Genomic DNA, 22,303 nt, shown 5'->3' with positions numbered 1-22,303 from the left:
CGCGTCCCTCCACGTCAATTTTACCAGTTACGTTGGAGCTCTGGTATGATTTCATTGGCCGTCCTGACTGTGGAAAGGCTGTTACACACATGCACCATCCGGTTTGCTCAATTCAACCTCTGGGTGTTTTACATAGGGGGAAGTGTCTGAGGGAAAACGTTTATCAAACATGATGCATTGGCAGGTTAAATAGAAAAGATGGAGTGACTATTCAAAACCATGGAAGAGATTATTTCAAATGAGGTGAGCTTGTGCTTTTGGATGGACTTCAAATAGGCACTTCCACTAATGTTAATTGTGTTTATAATAGTTTGTGAGTGACACTTGGTAATATAGCATGCAGTGAAACCTATACATTTTGATCAGAGCACTAGAATCGCATCCACCCCCCCCAAAAAAATCTCTGATCTTGAACTCTTTAGGTCAAGATCAGAGATCACTTACACATATTCTGTTATAAACCTGTTATATGTGTGGACGAAATGTATTAGCACATGTATAGGCTCGTGCGTAAAGTGCAATTGCAAAGAATATTGGTATGGGATAGAAATGATATATTTCTATGACGTTTGATTTATAAAAACATTTACTAAGCCTTGTTTATTATTTTCATAAAAACATCATGTTTCAGAATCGTTTAACTCCATCAACGTTGATACATTTCCCCAACATTTGCCAACGCCATTTTGATTAGAAATATTTGTATTTTCTTAGCAGGCAAGTAAATTAAGAACAAATTATTGTTTTCAATAACGGCCTAGGAAGAGTGGGTTAACTGCCTTATTCAAGGGCAGAACGACAGATTCGTGTTTTTTACCTTGTCAGCTCAGGGAATCGATCTTGCATCCTTTCGGTTACTAGTCCAACGCTCTAACCACTAGGCTAAATCCCGCCTCGATGTTTTTATATTGTAATGCCTATTATTATGTTATTACAATTGTCTTTAATTACTAATATATTTTCCAGTATGCTTTACAATGTCACCATATGTTAACATGTGTTTGTTTTTTTGGCATTGAGGGCACAAACTGACCGCCCGTGCGTCACACCTGGGAGCTGAGCTGAAGCCCATGATTTGATCCGCGAGCCAATAGACGCCAGAACGAGCAGACCATGGGCTAATAGAATAGTGTCACATGAAGTTTCGATTACAAGCCAGACCAAGGGACTCACTAACTGGTAAGGGCCTTTTTTTTACACCTCCATCCTTAGCATCAAACATGCTATAGGACCCATGTAATCAATACCTTTGTGGCTTGTAATGCTCCCAGACTATAGGGTATTGACTGAATTCCAGAGCCTTGCATTATCACAGCATGTTCTCTGTGTTTCCTGTGGAAGTTAAAAAAGTATCGTTTATAAGCTTGCAAAATGTCTGTAGTAAAAGTTAACTGTCGTCCCAACCGTAACAAGGTGCAGTGTCACTATCCTCTCTTTCTTGGCCAGTTCACTACAGGTCTTAAAGGGATCGAGACACATGGAAAACATCAGGTTGGGTCACCACAGCAACCTTGGATGGAGGCGAAATAAGAGGACAGGGCGATCGCTCATTATGGTACAGTTACTGTGAAAATACAGTTAGTGTGATATTGATGCTCAATGCTCTCCAGGTTGTCTGCCAGCAATAGGAAATCAAACATAATGCATACAATGCTAAATTGAATGTTTCTCAATGAAATTAGCATAATTTATTGACTATCTTGATGAAGTGATACGCGACAGAACTACATTAGGTCTATATATCTGTTTTGTTTATCTTCTTGACAGGCTTTTGCTTGGATTCTGTGGAATTCTGTTGAAAACTATTTTAGAAATCCATAGGACTGCTCAACAGAAACTCATCCCTCATCTGGAAAGAATAGGAATTACACCTCGCATGCAGTCATCTAGTTTTAACAGATTCCAACATACTGCCACAACTGTGCAGATTATTTGGCTAAGAGGACCACTGGAACACAAACATGTCGTGATGTGTCAGGTATAAATGCATGTTTCAAATATATTTTTCAGAAACTTTTTTGACAAGAACTACAACGTGAAATAGTTTAAGTTTAAATACGAGCTGTATTTGAATGTATTGCGAGTAAATTTGTACTTTGGAGGCACGGTAAAACTGGTAGGCCTATCTGATATAGAGCTGATTCAGCCGCTTACTAAATCTACAGAGCAAATTACAAATCAATGGGTCGACTTTCATCAATTACCAAATTACAAAGTATATTTATTTTCTTTCGAGTTTTGCATTGTGTTTTTATGAAGGCATGTCTGAGAAGATAATCGTTTAAACGTCTGCACTTTGACGCTGAAAATATGAAACATTTCTGTTGCTAACAGGCAATATTATATAATGTCAACAAGCTAATTAAACTGTTATCCATAGCTTTTAAAATGAATGAATACTTACTTATTTATTACTATTAGCAGCGTTAGATATTTGGTCAAGTAGGTTTACATGCATTTGTTTTTATTCATCTTCCTTTTTTTCAGGAAAATTCAGAAACAATGCAACATGTATAGTGGGATTATAAGCAATAGGCTACATGGCATTTTAATAACATATGATTTACATTTGATTATTTCTGTAGCCTATAACTAGTTGAACATTTTCGAGTTTGTGCTTTCGTATATCAAAGGCCAATTACTTATAATATTTTAATTATCTCTGTAGAGAAATGTATATGCAAAACGAATCTTCAACATTGTTGAATATTTGCGTACTAGATACATAAGCACCAATGATCAATTGAAAAGGATAATTATGACTTTTATAAAGGGACTGGGGAGTAATATTATTTTAGGCTGTACGATTGTATCAGTAAAATGTAGTGACAGATACACTGTGTATCTGCTCGCTAGCCTATTACGCAATAGTTTTAACACTTTCAATATTGCATTATGTACATAAAGGCCCTCAAAATTGACTGAAGTCTTTCTAGGTCTATGGAGTCTTTTTTTGTGCATGTTCCTGATTTAAAAAGTGCCTAAATACATGTCTGGGAGAAGAATGACCTGCTGGTAAAGTAGGAAGGTCGTGTTCAACTGTGGCGCTGCAAAAGTCACGTGACAAAACCAAACAAACAGTTATGAAGTTCCCTAAATGCCCGTTGTGAATCGATTAACATTTGCATGAATTAAATGTAGTTTTTGTAACGGTTGAAAGATATTATCACTTTCTAACATAGTTGAAATAGAATATATTTTAGATAACGAATCAGCCCAAAACATCTCTTGTCTCTCATGTTTGATTTCCAGGAGTTAGATGTGTCTCAGTTCAATCTGTATGCATCATTTCAATCATTAACGACTGGCATCACGCCAAAAAAAATATGAACTGACACCAAAAGGTTATGCTTTTCCATTACTAGTTTGATCGAATAGTTGGTGTTTGTGTTTGTGTTGGTGTTTCTGTATGGGCTATATCCTGGTCTCGGGCGCCTCAAACCAGCACATTCTCCAGTTGCGGTAGCGGCTGGAGAAAGGCCAGCATGCGCGTGGACCTGGGTCCCAACAGGTGTCCACCTCTCGTCTCATGTCACCTCTGTGGTTACAACCCATGACGCAGGAGGCTGGTATGCGCTTACTTTAGCTTGGCACACACATCACCACCGCATCACTAGATGTGTTGCAAGGAAGCTGTCGTTTTCGGGAAACTGGCGGTTTCGTCACTGTACATGTAGGGCCTATGGGTAGTGTTCTCAATGCCTTATGCATTAAACGCCGTGCACACATCAGGGTTATAAGTATGTTTAGCTGAAGCGGAGACCTTTGTAACCTTAGTTGCGTCTTGTGAACACTGCAGGCTAATTATATTTCACACGTTACTGTAGGTATTCACAATCGTCTTAAATGACATCATATAGCCGTGTATTAGGCTTTAGGTCTTACGGTAGTCCGGTATTTAAATACTTAGGCCTATTCTCGCGGACAGCCCATATTCTGAGCCCATATGCTGCTCAATAGATAAGCCTATGCGTAATAAACGATAATGCATTGTTGTTTTTCCGATCACACCCCTCCACGGTTTACTACTAAAGAAAAACACACCGCGATGCACCAGCAATTCTGAATAAACCCGTCTGATTCCTCTATTTTATTTTATTTTTCGATTTTGCATGAAATTTCGATTTTGCAGCTAGCCCACTTACATTTGGTTAAGTTGCCTTTTCGATTATATTTCGTTTAGAAATCTTTCCAGAAGTTGCCTATTTCAACGATTGATCATCGAAATAATATTTGGCCATTAAAAAAATCAACACTTTCTTGCTGTGGTTTACTGTCAACACATGCCTCATCTCCCCATGAATTGATACATTGTTTTAACATGTTTATTCATAGTTTTCAATGATAGAGGGATGCAAACAAATTTGGGTGGATATCCGTCGCTTGTTTTAACTTGAATTTGAATACGGTTGAAGATTGCAGGTGCACAGACCCAGTCCTTCAGTATTGATTGATCTTTGTTTCAAGTGACGTTGAGGAATCCTCTCTTCAAGTGTGCATGATCTTATCCTTGAATGAAGGACTTCTTAGATGTTTAGTTTTCATATAGCGGAGGCTAGTTCATTCCTTAATTCAATTACTTTTCTTTCTTCTTTAATGAAATTACTGGCCCTTATTCCCAGTGGAATAAACGAAACATATGCAAATCGACTGTTTAATAATGAATTGCACTTACCCACAACTTAATTCACTATAGCTTATCGGGCATTTTAGGTTAGCAATATTACATATTATTTACATTTTATTTATTTGTATGCCCGTGTGTGTGTGTGTGTGTGTGTGTGTGTGTGTGTGTGTGTGTGTGTGTGTGTGTGGCCTGGAGGCACGTGAGTATTATTTGTGTGTGTGTGTGTGTGTGTGTGTGTGTGTGTATTTGGTGGTTTTTTGGTGTGTGTGTGTGTGTGTGTGTGTGTGTGTGTGTGTGTGTGTGTGTGTGTGTGTGTGTGGCCTGGAGGTACGTGAGTAAGTGTGTGTGTGTGTGTGTTTGTTTGTTTGTTTGTTTGTGTGTGTGTGTGTGTGTGTGATATTTATGTCAATTATATTTTTCATATAATAGGATGCTCGATTTAAATGAACTATTAATAGCATGATTCACATTTTGAACTTTTCCATATGAATTACTAGCGGAAAAATCGTCCCCATGCATTTGGCCTTCAGACGTTGAAAAGGCAGATGTATACGATATACAGTACAGTCTATTAGTTAAGGATTCAAATGGCCCTTTTCTACTTGATGGGCCATAGTGTTTTATCCGGTTTTGATTTCGCGTTTGTGAGTTTTGTGATCTCATACCTCAGTATGGAAAGTGTTAGACAGGGTCCACAATGAGTGCATCTAGCGCACTAGGATCGACATGGGCCAGAGAGTGTAAAACTGGGTGTACTAAAATTCGATTTCAATAAGGCCACAAGTATTCTGTTTGAGGGCAAGGTATCCTGTGCATGGATCACATCAATAAAGGATCTCTGTTGCATTTTCGTGCAGTTTAGAGACTCCTCCCATGCCTTTATCTCCTCTTTGGCTTGCATTTGTATGGGACCTATATGAACCTATATGGTTCATGAGTATGACTATATTAATAGATACACATAATAATCATACTCTTTTATTTCTATTAATCCCATCTTTTAAAACATCCATACAAATTAAGCCTGTCTTTATGATTGGGGAAATACCATCCTTCCCTTGTCAGGTTTTGAGTAAGCACTGTGATGCACAGTAGGCCCTCATCCTCTCACAGTGTTTGCCAGTACTCCTTTCCCCTTATATCTGATCCAGAGGTGATGTGTAGTTTCCCTTGTGCTGCTAACGCTGGTGGGTGCAGACCTATTAGAGGAGGGTTGGAAGGCAGGGAGCAGCACAGGGATTTTATGGCCCAGAGACCCACTCTAGGCTGCAGTACACGCCTAATGAGAGTGTGCAGTGCCATGTGAGACATGCCAGCTTTTATCCGGTTCAGTAATTGCTTGTGACCTTTTCGAAACACGTCCCGTGTGCAGAGGGGAGTCTAATTGTTACATGGGGAGGGAGCCTTGTCTAGCCGTGTAGGAATATGCATCCCTTTTGATTCTAGGCTGTATGTGCAGCAATCCAAAAACCCACTCAGACAAATACATTAGATTTGTACAGTACTCCTCCATCTCAGAAACCAAGCTTTTATACAGAGAAAAACTAACATATTTTGTCCCCAAATAAATATGCTTCGCAATGTAGCACAGCTGGGCTTGCAAGTGAACTCATTTGGATTTCATTTGTTAAATGTGTATTATCTGTACTGTGGAGTGTAAAAACAAGAATGAATGGCTGTGGACTAAAATGGCTCCACTTCATGATGTATTTCCTTTACAGGAATTAATGGACATTGTTGGCAGAGATGGCTGGTAAGTGCTGAATATTTGTGCTTTTGTGTGTGTGTGTGTTCATGTGTTTGTGAGTGTGTGTCCTATGGCACCAATAAGAGACCAGCTATTTGTCGCATGCACTGAATACAACAGGTGCAGTTAGAGTGAAATGCTTACTTTACAAGCCCTTAGCCAACAACGCAGTTTTAAGAAAAATAACTGTTAAGAAAGTATTTACAAAAAAACTGAAGTAAAACAACAACAAAACACATAACAAATTTAAATAAAACGTAAAAATAACTAATAATTCAAGATAAACAATAAAAGAACAGTAGTGAGCCTATATACAGGTACAATGTGTGGGGAGCACAGGTTAGTTGAGGTAATGCTTCATTGTTTATATTCTATATTGTTGGCTGCACTTGAAATCCATAACATGCTACATTGTTTATATTCTATAGTGTTGGCTGCACTTGAAATCCATGACAGTGTTGCTAAATATTGGGGACAAATCTGGCTTTCATTAAGCATGGAAATATATCAAGGAAAATATAAAATAGGTCTTTTTTACATTTATTGTGCTGTGATCCAATAAAATGTCGTCAGAAAATATGAATAGGGTGATTGTTAACATTCTCAGTTTGATCTCTGTCTATTTAGACTTGTTGCCCCCACCACCCTACACACTACTCTCACGTACCCATCAGCAAAGCATATCTGGTAAACACAACCATAAAGCAGCTATTTTCATTACTCATAGATAGTTGAGTCCCACAATGCATTCACTGCTTTAATAGATGAAGGCTTACTGTAATACACGCAAGGAGAGGCATATCTGGAGAGAATGGAACAGTGTCCCCTACAAAGATAAAACCACAGTAATCAGTGACCACAAATTCAATTTGTCCATATGGAAATATTATCTTAGAGGATCATAATGAGACACGCCTGTGTGTAACATCTGACGTAGGGGTTAACCAAGACAAAGATACATCATCCTCTCTCAAACCTCATCTATCATGAAACTAATTAGCAATAATGGAATGCAAAAACTGCAAAGACGTGTAAGGGATCACACAGATACAGTGTGTATGAATGCAATGGCTGAGGGATGATGGTCAGATTGTTGAATCAGGTAGTGTGTGTTTTTTTTAAACTAGTAATGCGAATGAAGATAATCATAATGTTTGCCCTTTTTGTGTTTATTAGTGATTTTGTGATTATTAGATTACTACCTGGACAGAATGCATTCGAATACTACCTCTACTACAACTGCCTCTACATATGAGATTAGACAAGACGAGACCAGAGCATGGGCTATCAAAAGATGATGAAGGCCTCTGAAATTATGAACTGACATAGTTTCATGGGTTTGTGTTGCAAAAGTTCAGGAATTCATTTGAAACACTCAATATGAAGTGATCACATACTCATGTATTCCTTTAATAACATTTAGGCTTTGTGTGATTCTGTGACTAAATCTATTCTGTATTCTTGATTAAGCCTTCTAATAAGCTTAATTTGGCTACATCAGTGTGTCGTTTATAAGGTATGTTTCCAAGATATTAATCCTAATTGGATCAATGCAATTGTTTTAATTGGCTTGATAATGTTTGCATATGACGTTGGAGAGCCTTCTTCGGTATTTGTGTTGTAATGTTTCTACTACAGGTTTTATAATCTGTGACGCCGTTGGCATTCCATTGTTGGTTTTTGGCAGTGTGGCATGGCCGGTTTTGAGTGGTGTTCTCTCGGTCTGCTATCAATTTACTGGAACACTTAAAACTCCAAAGAAGGCTACTGACTCATGTTTGGTCTACTTGGATATCTTCCCATGATATGGAACAATTCTGGATTACATACTGTAGATGTATTATTGCATTGACTTCTTTTCTTTTTACTTTATAAATATGTGACACCTTATAGTATACTATAGACTGTTCTCTATGCTACAGCATGGCAAGTGTTTATTATCTATCTATCTATCTATCCTGTTGCTGAGACACTTTATCCCTACCAATTTGTACATACAGTGCATTCAGAAAGTATTCAAACCACTTGACCTTTTCAACATTTTGTTACGTTATAGCCAGACCAGCTGACCAGACGGGACACGTCGCATGCGCGAGCGTCGCAAAATAAATGTAGAATTATTGCACCCACACTGCTCACGCGCGCCAACTAGCGTCTGCGATGCCAAGGGCTAAAATAGAAGTAATTCCTATTTCTGACGCAGATCGCGCTGAAAGTCCTGCCTCTCCCATCTCCTCATTGGTTTATAGAAGCAGCTACCCACGTGCCATCTCCTCATTGGTTATACCCACGTGGGTGATTGAAAGACTAACTGTTTTGCCGGTCATTGTGGTAATACTGAGAAAGTTTAGATGCCAATCACCATATAAGTTCAAAGATGAAAAAGCCTGGAAGGAGGAGAGATGACTAGAAACGATTCAGTCGGCAGTTTTATGTGTGGATTAATTGGCGGAGTAGAGGAGCTTGTGCATTTCAGGTAAAATAACAACTCAATGTTTATATCCCAGGACAAATTAGCTAGCAACAGCAAGCTAGCTAAATAGGACAAATTAGCTAGCAAGTGCAAGCTAACTAGCTAAATTGCCATACATGTTTAATGCTTTTCGACCTGTCCCCAAATTAATGTCATTGGTTCAGAGTTTGTTTTGATATTTTAACCTGGTGACATTTGGCGTTTGGTGTAGGGGGACAAAATAAATGTATGCACGATGGCGCATGCGCGCAGCCAGTTTGGGTTCCGTGTTACTCTAAAATTGATTAAATTGTTTTTTCTCATCATCAATATACACAACATACCCCGTAATGACAAAGCAAAAACAGGTTTTTAGAAATATCACTTTTACATACAGTACCAGTCAAAAGTTTGGACACACTTCCTCATTCAAGTTTTTCTTTATTTTTTACATTGTAGATAAATAGTGAAGAAATCAAAACTATGACATAACACATATGGAATCATGTAGTAACCCAAAAAGTGTTAAACAAATTAGATTCTTCAAAGTAGCAACCCTTTGCCTTGATGACAGCTTTGCACACTCTTGGCATTCTCTCAACCAGCTTCATGAGGTCATCACATGGAATGCATTTCAATTAACAGGTGTGCCTTGTTAGAAATGTATTTGTGTAATTTCTTTCCATCTTAATGCGTTTCAGCCAATCAGTTGTGTTGTGACAAGGTAGGGGTGGCATACAGAAGATAGCCCTATTTGGTAAAAGACCAAGTACATATTATAGTAAGAACAGCTCAAATAAGCAAAGAGAAATGACAGTCCATCATTACTCTAGGACATGAAGGTCAGTCAATCTGGAAAATCATGGAGAAAACAATAAAATAAAGAAAACCCTGAAATGAGTAGGTGTGTCCAAACTTTTGAATGTTACTGTAAATATTCAGACCTTTACTCAGTACTAAGTTGAAGCACCTTTGGCAGTGATTACAGCCTCAAATCTTCTTGGGTATGACGCTACAAGCTTGGCACACCTGTATTTGATGAGTTTCTCCCATTCTTCTCTGCAGATTCTCTCAAGCTCTATCAGGTTGGATGGGGAGTGTCGCTGCACATCTATTTTCAGGTCTCTCCAGAGATGTTTGATCGAGTTCAAGCCCAGGCTGGGGCTGGGCCACTCAAGAATATTCAAAGACTTGCCCCGAAGCTACTGTGTGCTTAGGGTCATTGTCCTGTTGGAAGGTAAACTTTCACCCCAATCTGAGGTCCTGAGCGATCTGGAGCAGTTTTTCATCAAGTTTCTCTCTGTACTTGGCTCCGTTCATCTGCCACCACCATGCTTCACCGTAGGGATGGTGCCAGGTTTCCTCCAGATGTGACGCTTGGCATTCAGGCCAAAGAGTTCAACCTTGGTTTCATTAGACCAGAGAATCTTGTAGAGTCTGGCCAATCTACCATAATGGCCTGATTGGTGGAGTGCTGCAGAGATGGTTGTCCTTCTGGAAGGTTCTCCCATCTCCACAGAGGAACTCCATATAAGAATGGAGGCCATTCTGTTCTTGAGGACCTTCAATGTTGCAGACATTTTTTGGTACCCTTCCCCAGATCTGTGCCTCGACACCATCCTGTCTCGGAGCTCTACAGAGAATTCCTTCGACCTCATGGCTTGGTTTTTGCTCTGACATGCACTGTCAGCTGTGCAACCCTATATAGACAGGTGAGTGCCTTTCCAAATCATGTCCAATCAAAAGATTTTACCACAGGTGGACTCCAATCAAGTTGTAGAATCATCTGAAGGATGATCAAGAGAAACAGGATGCACCTGAGCTCAATTTCGAGTCTCATAGCAAAGGGTCTGAATACTCATGTAATGAAGCTTATTTCCATTTTCTATTTTTAATACATTTGCAAACATTTCTACAAACCTGTTTTCGCTCGTCAGTATGGGGCAATGTGTGATTGATGAGGAAAAAATACATATTTGATCAATTTAAGAATAAGGCTGTAACGTAACAAAATGTGTAAAAGGGAAGGGGTCTGATAACTTTCCGAATGCACTGTATCTAAGTAATTTACCTCGTACCCCTGCACATCGACTCTGTACTTGTAAGTACCCCGTGTATATAGCCAAGTTATCATTACTCATTATGTACTTTTTTCCCTCTGCATTGTGGGTAAGTTTCTCTACACCTTTTCTACATCTTTTCATTATGAAGCATTTGACAATAAAATGTGATTTGTAGTATTGAACATTTTGATAAGGACAAATATTATTGACCCCAGAGTTGTATAGTAACAACATTTTATTTTTAATTCATTGCACTTCTCCTCTGATGTTTTCATGTCAAGTATTTCTAGTATAATTTTACACAGCACAGGCTTGAAGGGACAGAAGCTTTGAAGTCATGCCCACCTATTTTATAACCTGCAACAACCATGGGTTGTGCTTTTTGAGAGCAACTCAGAGCGTGGAGAATCCCCATTGAGCTGTACCCCTCAGATATATAAGTTCAGAATATGTGTATATGTAGTGTTGCTTTTTCACCTCTGTTAGGGTTAGTGTGTGCTGTCCTTGTTCATACAAGAATGCTGTGGCCGGGCCAGCCCAGAAAAGTGTGCTCTGGGACATTCAAGGCCTGCTATCGAGAGGCAGTGTGATATCATTTTCCGGCAAACCAGAAATCAAGGCCTTGGACAGACCTTTTCTATGTCAGGGATAGGGGTAGTGTATGTTTTCTGACAGTTGCTCCTTTCAAGATTAATGGGTTTATGAGAACCGTGTGTCTTCCTCCAAAAGCCAAGCTCAAAATCTGTCAGTGTTACCAGCAGCATAATAGTGAAGTCCTGACATTGGAATCCAAAAGACAGAGTGAGTTTTGATGTCACAACAGAACAGAACATTGTCTCTATACTGTGTGTGTGCTCATGTGTGTATGTGTTTTAAAGACTTATGTTTGGTATAGCCATCTTGATTTTGTTATATTAGGGACGGAAAAAGCGAACCACTTTTGTTCCATGTGTTGACCTTCGTCTGTAACAACTTTAACAATAGGATTGATATCTGTAGGGATGGTAAAAATATAGATTTTTAGCAATGTAGGTTCAGCATCTTTGAGTTGTTATATCATGCACTCCAAAATGAAAACAGTTGCATAAAACTTCAGGTTTGGTTTAAGTTTCTGTAGGTGACTTTATCATTCTTGTTTACTCTGGAGATGAAGAGTAATTACAGTAAATTACATCCGACCAAATAATTGATGTATGATTCATTTTTTAATATTGTTATCATGTACTTATACCACTGAATGCAACAGCATTTCACTTATCTGTAATTGGTTTCACATCATTGGATTTTTATTTCTTTTAAAGTAGAAAGCAGAAAAACACAAGCCCTTTTGATCTGGTGATCATGGACACAAGAGTGGTCTGAACCCCGGAGAGTCACCGTTAAATTGGTGGCTCAAGATGAGGACTAATCGTCTCCCGTACAGGCTTTAGGGCTGGATTCAATCCGTATCGCCCAATATCACGGAAGATACACATTATAGCTCGATTGAAATTTAAAGTCAATGTTCCCACGTTTGTGGAGACTGTGTTCACATGAAATGCTGCATATTTCGGCTCAATCGTAAATTACCTTTACATTTTCACACAGATCGTTCACGATACTTCAGCGATACAGATTGAATCCAGCACTTAGTTGCTGTGGGTGGATGTGAAATCTAGGGTGATCAGGAGGCAAGGCACTGGCATCCAGGCAGCCTTGTTGTATCTGTGTGGACCTCAGTGAACCACTGCCAGACACCCATAAATACGTTCCCTTATTTCTAACATGGCGTGGATGCCAGTTGGGGCTAGAAGTGGGTTTGTTTTGGGTGTTCTCAATGTATTCCCGCCAGCGCCTCACTTCCACGTTTCTCATAAGAGAGCCACTGACTTCCTGAAATGCATATGTATTCATACTGGTAGTCGTCTGTCATTTCAGTGATTTGTTGAAAGCTGCATAAGTTAAGTCCAGTGTCTGTACAAAGGAGACCTGTTTGTCCAGACACACATGGATTAATCAACTAGACATCCCACATTCACAAAGTGTAGTGTCACATAAATGCAGAATCAACATGAATTTGAACCTCAACTATATGTTTAGTAATCCTAGCCCTGGGTATTCAAATCAGTATTGAATGTGGAACCAGCTGAATCTTACTTACAGTCAGTTTAGAGTATTTAGAATTGACTACTCATTAAAAAAGTTATTTGCATTCTAGAAAATAACTCTTGAATAACACTTACTTTAACACTTAAACTTAAGTAACACTTGAACAATTGCAGAATCCAAATTAGATTTAATTTCATAGTATTTGAAATACAGTGCACACATGATTTAATAAGTCTTCTTTTAAACCTTCCAAAATGGGGGACCGTAGCTCACTCATACAAGTGGCGAAATGCCTGACATGTTTGCATAGAATAGGGACAGGCAGGACTGCATCCAAGCCTGGACTTGCTGGCCAAGACAAAACACAAACATACACACACACACCCAAACACACAAGTAGATGGAGGGTGCATACTGCAGAAATCACATTTACATCATTTACATTTAAGTCACTACTTTAGAATTACAGATAGAGGATCTTATTTTGACACATCAAATATATATATATATATATATATATATTATCACATCAAAATAATCCTGCAGCAACAGGATATGAACGTTTAGTCCATAATGTTGCTTGATTGGTGGTTAGGATGTAAACTGGTCAAATTTAGGCTCCATGGAATGTGCAATACCAATATAAACATGTGTTAGTGCAGGTGTCACGTCCTGACCTTAGTTCCTTTTTTATGTCTCTATTTTAGTTTGGTCAGGGCATGAGTTGGGGTGGGCATTCTATGTTTTGTGTTCTATGTTTTCTATCTCTATGTGTTTGGCCTGGTATGGTTCCCAATCAGAGGCAGCTGGCAATCGTTGTCTCTGATTGAGAACCATACTTAGGTAGCCTGTTTTCCCATTTTTGAGTTGTGGTTGATTGTTTTCTGTTTTGTATGAGTATTTTAATATCCATGCCTGTTCCAATGTTAGACGTCCATTTCCCAGCATATTTTCAGACAAAAATAATACTTATTAGCGACGTTACAAGTGTGACCTCTGATCATAAACGTATCTGGAATAAAGATAAATAAACTAACTTTACAGAGAGAGAGGGTGTGTGAGGCTGTTGCGTTTTGTTCTACTTTTGTTTCAGTGTTCCGGTTATAATAAACAACATGGACACTTACCACGCTGCGCATTGGTCCGATATTTCCTACTCCTCTTCATAAGAGGAGGAGAATCGTTACAGCAGGTTTTCAGTGAATATTTGTAAATCCCAAAGCTCATCTGCATTCCCTGCAGCTCAGGGACATTCAGTGACAACAGAGTGATCAAATTAAGATAATCTGTATGTGCTATAATTGAGTTGGGCCCTGGATTGAGTTAGCCCCGGCACAGTGCAATGTGATTAAAAATCCCCTTCTAAACATACAGCCACACACCGCCACTTTACCCCATCAGCAGTGAGAGGCTGTTCAGTTTACCTCATTGTGAAATGTCCAAAAGCAGAGCATATACAGTATGTCCTAATAGATGGACAGGGCAATAAGAGAATACCGGTGGGACATTTTTGAATGTTTGAAATGAGAAACAAACAAACTGCCATGATGCCTCTGTTGGCTGTATCAGGGAATGCTACGGGATAGAACAGATATGACAGGAGAGGAGGTGAGCTGTAGCTGAAAGCACATGACAACCTGTATAACAAGAAGTTCTCTAGGTTTGCACACCTTCCCCCAAACACATCCTAACCTTCAACTGCTGTACCAGGAGCCTGTTGTGCTTGTTGTTCCTGAAAAGTCTTTATATGCCTGGACACTGGACAAGGCTGAGAGCTCTGTGTGATTCAGTTACAAAACCTATAGGGGGTGTAGTCGCAGATTAGCTGCGCTCTGTATTCCCATTTACTGACCGTGGGGTGCAGCGGACAAGATGCATTCTTTGACAAAATAGTCTACATTAAAGAGAATCATTTGAATCTGTTTCATTTTGTGCTGTGTAATGAAATGGGTAATGATCAGAATATGCAGCACCTCAGAAAGTATTCATACCCCTTGACTTATTACACAATTTGTTGTGTTACAGCCTGAATTCAAAATGGATTAAATAAAAACTATTCTCACCCATCCACACACAATACCCCATATTGACAAAGTGAAAACATGTTTTTAGACATTTTAGCAAATGTATTGAAAATGAAACACCGAAATATCTCATTTACATAAACATTCACATCCCTGAGTCAACACATGTTAAAATCACCTTTGCCAGCGATTACAGCTGTGAGTCTTTCTGGGTGAGTCTCTAAGAGATTTGCACACCTGGATTGTACAATATTTGCACATTATTCTTTTAACAATTCTTCAAGCTCTGTCAAGTTGGTTGTTGATCATTGCTAGACAGCCATTTTCATGTCTTGCCATAGATTTTCAAGCTGATTTAAGTCAAAACTGTAACTAGGCCACTCAGGAACATTCAATGTAATCTTGGTAAGCAACTCCCGTGTATATTTGTCTTGTGTTTCAGGTTACTGTCCTGCTGAATGGTGAATTTGTCTCCCAGTGTCTGTTGGAAAGCAGACTGAACCAGGTTTTCCTCTAGGATTTTGCCTGTGCTTAGCTCTATTCCGTTTGTTTTTATCCTAAAAAAAATCCATAGTCCTTGTCAATGACAAGCATACCCATAACATATTGCAGCCACCACCATGCTTGAATAAATGATGAGTGATACTGAGAGTAACACAAAAATCTCAATTGGATCCAGTTCAGGCTGTAACACAACAAAATGTGTGAACACTTTCTGAAGGCACTGTACATAAAGGTGACTGGGGTTTTTAGCAGAGGAATGTCCTAGTCATGTCCCCGTTGAGTTTTCCATGTGCCATCCTGAAAGACAATAAGACATTGACTGACAGAGAGGAACAGTTTATGATGACACTGACATGGGAATGTTATATGTCAATTATTACTCCATTCATATTCATTTTAGAATGATTTTGTGGCAGGTTTGGGGTGTAGAGGCCTCAGATATGAGGCTTTAGTTGAACCACTTTTGCATAGAAAACAACATCAGAGATTGCTAAATGTCAATATGCAATGTTGATGAAACCATCTTTTCCACATATAAAGCCAGTGTCTTAATAGTGATAGTGGTAATTACAGGGTTGGTCAAAGGTGTCTCTTTGCGCATACAAGCATGTGAGCGAGCTCGCAGTGCTATGAAAAGTCAAGGAGAGATTACGTTAATCTGGTATAATTAGATGAGGTTCACACCTTTAGCAGAAATTTGCAACAAAGGGAAATTATCCTTCCCCCCCACCTCAATAATGCTACCCTGTCATTATCTCACAGACAGTTTGTTTAGAGGGATCAATTAAGGATCATTTTATGCCGTTCAGCTATATGGCAAACACCTTTGCGTTGGACTTACTTTCTTCCTATCAAGACAGTGCTGCCAATAGAAACGTGAATGGTTGGAAACTTGATGTCAACAATGCTGTTGCTAAATCAAAGCGTCCCTCTCGGAATCATTGTGCAATTACCCCGAAGGAGAGGCTTTCATGGAAGATTCAAAGTGTCTCCATATGCTGCAGAGCATAACCTTACACTACATCTCAAAAACATCCAGAGAAATGGAAGTCTGAGTGTCTCTCCTTGAAGAGGAACCGGTCCCAGACCTTCTGCCCAACAGGGAGAGAAAATTACTACACCAAATCGAGAGAAGGAGAATCTTTCCTTGGCAGTAGATGTAGGGACACAGTTCCAGAGCTACCCTCACTCAATGAAACAGCAAGGACCTCTGAATGAAGTAGAGCACCGAGTCATCATCACACAAGACTGGGTGCTAATAGCAACTTGAGGGCTGAAGAGGAAAGCTGTTCTCTTTGTTGCAATCATGAAGAAGATAAAGCTGAAAATGGTTAGGGTGGTGATGAAGATGATTGCATCCTTTCATTTGACTATTATGAAACACAGTACTTGGATTCAGTGGGGTGTATTTTGAACTTGCCAGCAGTGACATCAGTGTGTAAACATAACCTCTAAGTGTTGCGTATGAAGATGTGCATCGTCAAACCCGACCACTTGAGAAGAGATACCCTCCCGAGGAGGATGACTTGAGGTCTCTTGTGCTCTGAGAAATTGTCAGTATGGAAATGATGGATTTGCCTGATAATGGTAAGAGCCAGGTTAAGCTGTGCTCCGTCAGCGGCATTTCTTTAATATCAATAACACGGAAGAATGCCTGGTTTCAGAGAGGAACATTCGGGGAGCCCCGCCAGGGAGGCTTGAATGGATTCCAGACCCAAATAGACCACCAATTCCCCATGGAGACGGGCCCACAACCTCAGAGCCAAGCAGAGGCTAGCAGGCCTCCTGTGCTGTGCTATTCTGTTCTGTGTATCCTGTTGCTCTCCCACCATGTAGCCAGGCCCTTCCCAAACATAGAGTTTACATCTCCAGATCAAAGTGATAATGGGCCTTGATTAACAATCTAAACAAATCGAGGTCTCATTGCCATTGAGTTTCCAGAAGAAGTCAGGATGGGAGGCCAGATTGTGGCCCTTCCTCTTTCTACTGGGATGCATGTATAGTGAAAATTATTGACAGTGCCTATAAGCTACCGTTCAATGATTTAGATCTCTATCAGCATATCAAAATATCGGCATGAGAATTCAATTAGAAAACTCAAAAATATCCATGTTAAATAACAAAAAAGGAATGACCGGAATACAATAAAAAAATATATATATATCATTTTTAGTTTTAAAATGTGATTATTTTTGTACAATTTGCTCATTATTCTTGGGTTTTGTGTGTTGGCTGCTTCAGTTGTATTTCAGTTGTAGGCTATTCCTCAGTGGTACTGTATGACTCTTCAGAACTGGAGGAACAGGTTGAAAGTGATACACTTTCTTTAAAAGAAGCCAGCCTAAATCAAGCGTGACATTATTAGCATTCTAGAGTTTAAATGTTTGAGTTAAATGTAGAAATGGATTTGTCACTGTCTCCTTGTCTTCCGATGATTAATTCTATCAGTAGATGTTTTCCCCCCTCGTTTGTTTTCTGAACTTAAGCCAAAGCAAGCACAAGCAAATCCTGGAGGACACATTTGACTGGCTGGTTTAAACAGTTTTCTTTTTTTCTGCTCGCGCACAGCAAAAAAATAAGAAGTAATTTTTTAAAGATGTCTTGAAAAAAAAAAATCAATTTAACAATGTAGAAATGTGTAAAACTATTTTTTTAAAATTGGATTGCCATTTCAAATGGGCCAACTTCATTCAGGTTTTGTTCATGGATGTGGTGCTTTGAAACTACTCTGTGGTAGAACTTTACAGAGGTGCAACATCATTAAACCCAGTGGCTTAAAGCCTTTACTGGGCCCAGGACAGCGAAGGTGGGATGAGCGGCGATAGCCCAATCCCTTTGAAGTGTGCCTTTAAGTCTCGTCTCTGCACCTTTGCAAACATACAGACATCCCCCATCCCCCTCCACTGCACTCTGGGTCATATTGAGTTCTCAGGGAGAATGTAGATAGCTGAGATGCTGTCGATAAGGCGGTGCGAAGTGATGACACGATTGCAGAATCAGGCCCTCTAACGAGGGGCAGGCCACGGGTGAATAGGAACGCGTCGTTCAGAGGTCACCTGGCATCTCAGTCAAGACGGAGACGAACTGAGCTTGAGCTTGGCATTTCAGCTACTTAAGTCTGATTTGGATTGCTGCTTCTGAAGTTGAATAAATCAAATCTGAGAAGCGTCTACAGCGTATTTTATTCTTTCACACTGCTAAATATGTCTACTTTCAGTAAAAAGGATGATCCTACTTCTCTTCTATTTCCTCCAGACAGAACCACTATCCTTCAGCGGACTGACCAGTGAGGAGAGCCCCATTACTACAGTCATTAGTGTTTATGAGATAGCTCAGCAGCAGTGGTAGAAAAAGTACCCAATTGTAACACTTGAGTAAAAGTAAAGATACCTTAATAGAAAATTACTCAAGTAAAAGCGAGTCACCCAGTAAAATACTGCTTGAGTAAAAGTCTAAAAGTATTTGGTTTCAAATAAACTTATGTATCAAACGTACATGTAATTGCTAATGTATACTTAAGTATCAAAAGTAAAAAAATATATATATAAATCATTTCAATACCTTATATTAAGCAAACCAGATCACTTTTTTTAAAGATAGCCAGAGGCACACTCCAACACTCAGACATCATTTACAAACAAAGCATTTGTGTTTAGTGAGTCCATCAGAGCAGAGAAAGTAGGGATGACCAGGGATGTTCTCTTGAGAAGTGAGTGAATTGGACCCTTTTCCTGTCCTGCTAAGCATTCGAAATGTAACAAGTACTTTTGGCTTTTGGGTGTCAGGGAAAATGCATGTAGTAAAAGGTACATTATTTGCTTTAGGAATGTAGTGAAGTAAAAGTCATGAAAAATATAAATGGTAGAGTAAAGTACAGGTAACCCCAAAAACAACTTAAGTAGTACTTTAAAGTATTTTTACTTAAATACTTTACACCACTGCTCAACAGTACAACCAGAGAACTTCCAACACAAGCTCATAAAGCCTTATCGGCCTCCTCATGTCTTAGTGTAATTGGAAACAGAGAGACAAGGAAAACAACAAAGTCATGGAAGACAGTGATATAACTAGAGTATACAAGAGGCCTATTTTATATCCTGCATCACTGCATACCCATAGCTTGACTTCATCAAACTTTTCTTTTGGACGATTTTAATTGTATCCTCTGATGATCTTGTGTCCTCATTCTACAATTCAAATGAAATGCTTCTACTGAAGAACTGTTTGAAGAGTGCTGAAACCACTGAATTAAAATCGTGCCAAAGGGCCATAAAGAACAGTTTGTTTTCATTTGTCGGAGAATTCCAGCACCAGTTATCGCTTCACACCACACAGAGAGAGAGAGAGAATGTGCGTATGTGCTTGCATGCATGTTTGTGTGTGTTAGAGAGAGAGCGAGGGAGAGAGCATGACCGAGCCTTGCTCCTTAACAGTAAATAGGCCCTGGGGTGACCCCCCCATAGTAGTTTACATATAAACACCCTGAACATGCAGGTGGAAATAAGGGCCTATAGGGGTGAATAAATAGAATTCTGGCCAACACACAAACAGTGGAATTTTTCAGACAGACTTGGACTTGAACAATCTCTTATGACTCCTCTTGTCTTTTGCCACATAACACTGACAACTTTGTTATTATATCATCTTTGTGCTTGATGAACCAGTAATCACTGAACACATTGCAACTTTATTATCAAACATTTGTTTCTATATAACATAGGATGATATTATGAACATCGTAATGATTTTGAATGAGAAGGAATAAAGTTACAGTAAGAGAAAGCATTGTGTGACAGAATAACACATACAAGGACAATTCATGTCTAGATGACAAATAATGTATATAAAGGTCTAAGGTGATAATGCGTGAACGGTCTAAGGTAATTATGCACAAAGGTCTAAGGTGGTAATGCGTAGAAAAGGTCTAAGGTGATCATGCGTAGAAATGTCTACGGTGATAATGTGTAGAAATGTCTACAAAGATAATGCGTAGAACGGGCTAAGGTGATAATGCGTAGAAATGTCTACAAAGATAATGCGTAGAACGGTCTAAGGTGATCATGCGTAGAAATGTCTAAGGTGATAATGCGTTTAACAGTCTAATGTGATAATGCATAGAAAGGTCTATGGTGATCATGCGTAGAAAGGTCTAAGGTAGTAATGCGTAGAAAAGGTCTAAGGTAGTAATGCGTAGAAAGGTCTAAGGTGATAATGCGTAGAAAGGTCTAAGGTAGTAATACTATAATACTGTAATGCTCATAGACTACTATCATAGATCACAGAAAACATTGTAATCCCCTTTCGTATGACCCAATCCACAGCAAAAGGACCATTGTTAACTTATACTCATCAACTGGTTGATGATCGATAAGAAAAAATATTTAACCAAGACGTTCACAATACTCCGATCAGGATGAAGTTCTTGTAAAGAGGCCCTGGTTAAATTTCTACCAAGTGCAAATGCACCACCGTCTGGTCTGGAGTGGAACTTCCCTCTCTAAGATCTATTTACATACAGGAAGCCCCATGACACCATGTACATTACTTATTTCCTGGTGTAGGATGGAATAAGACAACGGTTGCATTCCCCTGCTGACTTTGCATGCATTAACCAATGGTTGTGTGCCACGTCATCGACTGTGTTATCGACTGACAGATTGCTATAAAACATGATGTGGTTTTCTGATAAGTAAAACTCAGGCGTTAAGATCTGGCAGGCGTCAGCAACGTCTGTGCAGAGGAACGCACCCAATATCAACCTATACTTACTTCACTTCCCCTGAAGTGCAACGGACATTGCCCCTGCTAAGTAAATGATAAATATCTGCATTAAAGCAAAAAATAAACACATTCATTCTGACCAAAAAATCAACTGCAATAATCAATATCATGAACATTTCAATTAAACATATCAGTTGTTGGTTTTGAAAACAATCCCACACAGGATTTGGGGCATCACTGATGTACTCCACTCTCTTCCAAAACCAGTAGATGGCAGCATAGACCAGAAAAATGAGGAATTGGTTTTCCCTGAATAGTCTGAGTTGTCAAAACGATATACTTTGCCCCTCCCAGTCTACATTGCTTCATCTGCACCTCCTGTATCCTTCCGGGCTTAATTCTGAATGTGTATAGCCTTTTAAAGTGTTTTATTCAAACAGATACTATGAAATACTAAAATACAGACATCAGAACATATGTAAAACCACAGGAGTTATTGAAAAGGGAGTCGTCATGAGTTTCATGTTGCACCAGAGGGTTATAGTCTTTACCCAGCAATCTCAGAGCCTGGGCAGCACTGCTCTAACAGGCATATCTACATGGGATGAAAGGAGAGAGGAGGAAGAGAGGAGTGGAGCTTACAAAATGTAAACGTTGTTTGTAGGGCCAGTCAGAGACATAAATGGTAGGTACTGTATCTATTATGTTGAGATGATACTCTACTGGCCTTGGTGATGAATCTATTGAGGTTATGAAAGTAGGCAAACTGGTGTAAAGCTGGTGTAAGTTGAGGTTTTAACATGTGTAGACCCATCTATTGTGCATGACATGCCCCACAAGGGCGGGAATAAGGCCACATTTGATGACTTTCATTGAGTATATTTAAAATACAAAGCAGCTTTACGTATTATGTAGCATTTTAATAAATCTGTTAATTGTTGTATGACGAACCTTTTCCAATCATTGATGAAAGACTTCAAAAAACCTTAAGGAAGTACATCTTCCAAACTGACTTAGTGGAGGTCTATGATCATCTTTCTCTCTGTTGAACATTCAGGTTATGGAATGGTTAACCCC

At 39.2% G+C, this 22,303-nt stretch overlaps 1 long non-coding RNA gene across 3 annotated transcripts; it reads left to right on the top strand.

The window, feature by feature from the left end:
- The first annotated feature begins 93 nt into the window (after nucleotides 1–93).
- Nucleotides 94–19,782, top strand: LOC118368427 (uncharacterized). 3 transcript variants are annotated; one of them, XR_008093127.1, is made up of 7 exons: nucleotides 94–243; nucleotides 1,021–1,179; nucleotides 1,447–1,555; nucleotides 1,768–1,978; nucleotides 6,349–6,380; nucleotides 9,892–10,538; nucleotides 15,444–19,782. It is a non-coding gene; the product is annotated as an uncharacterized LOC118368427 (long non-coding RNA). The 3 variants fall into 3 exon arrangements; XR_004822328.2 differs by lacking the exon at nucleotides 15,444–19,782 and having other exon boundaries at nucleotides 95–243; nucleotides 7,551–15,437; XR_004822327.2 differs by lacking the exon at nucleotides 15,444–19,782 and having other exon boundaries at nucleotides 96–243; nucleotides 9,892–15,437.
- The last annotated feature ends 2,521 nt before the right edge of the window (nucleotides 19,783–22,303 follow it).

This window comes from Oncorhynchus keta, chromosome 35 (assembly GCF_023373465.1).
Source record: "Oncorhynchus keta strain PuntledgeMale-10-30-2019 chromosome 35, Oket_V2, whole genome shotgun sequence".
Classification (NCBI taxonomy): domain Eukaryota; kingdom Metazoa; phylum Chordata; class Actinopteri; order Salmoniformes; family Salmonidae; genus Oncorhynchus; species Oncorhynchus keta.
Note: the sequence above shows the minus strand (reverse complement) of the source record. Positions and strands in the feature narration are given on the sequence as shown.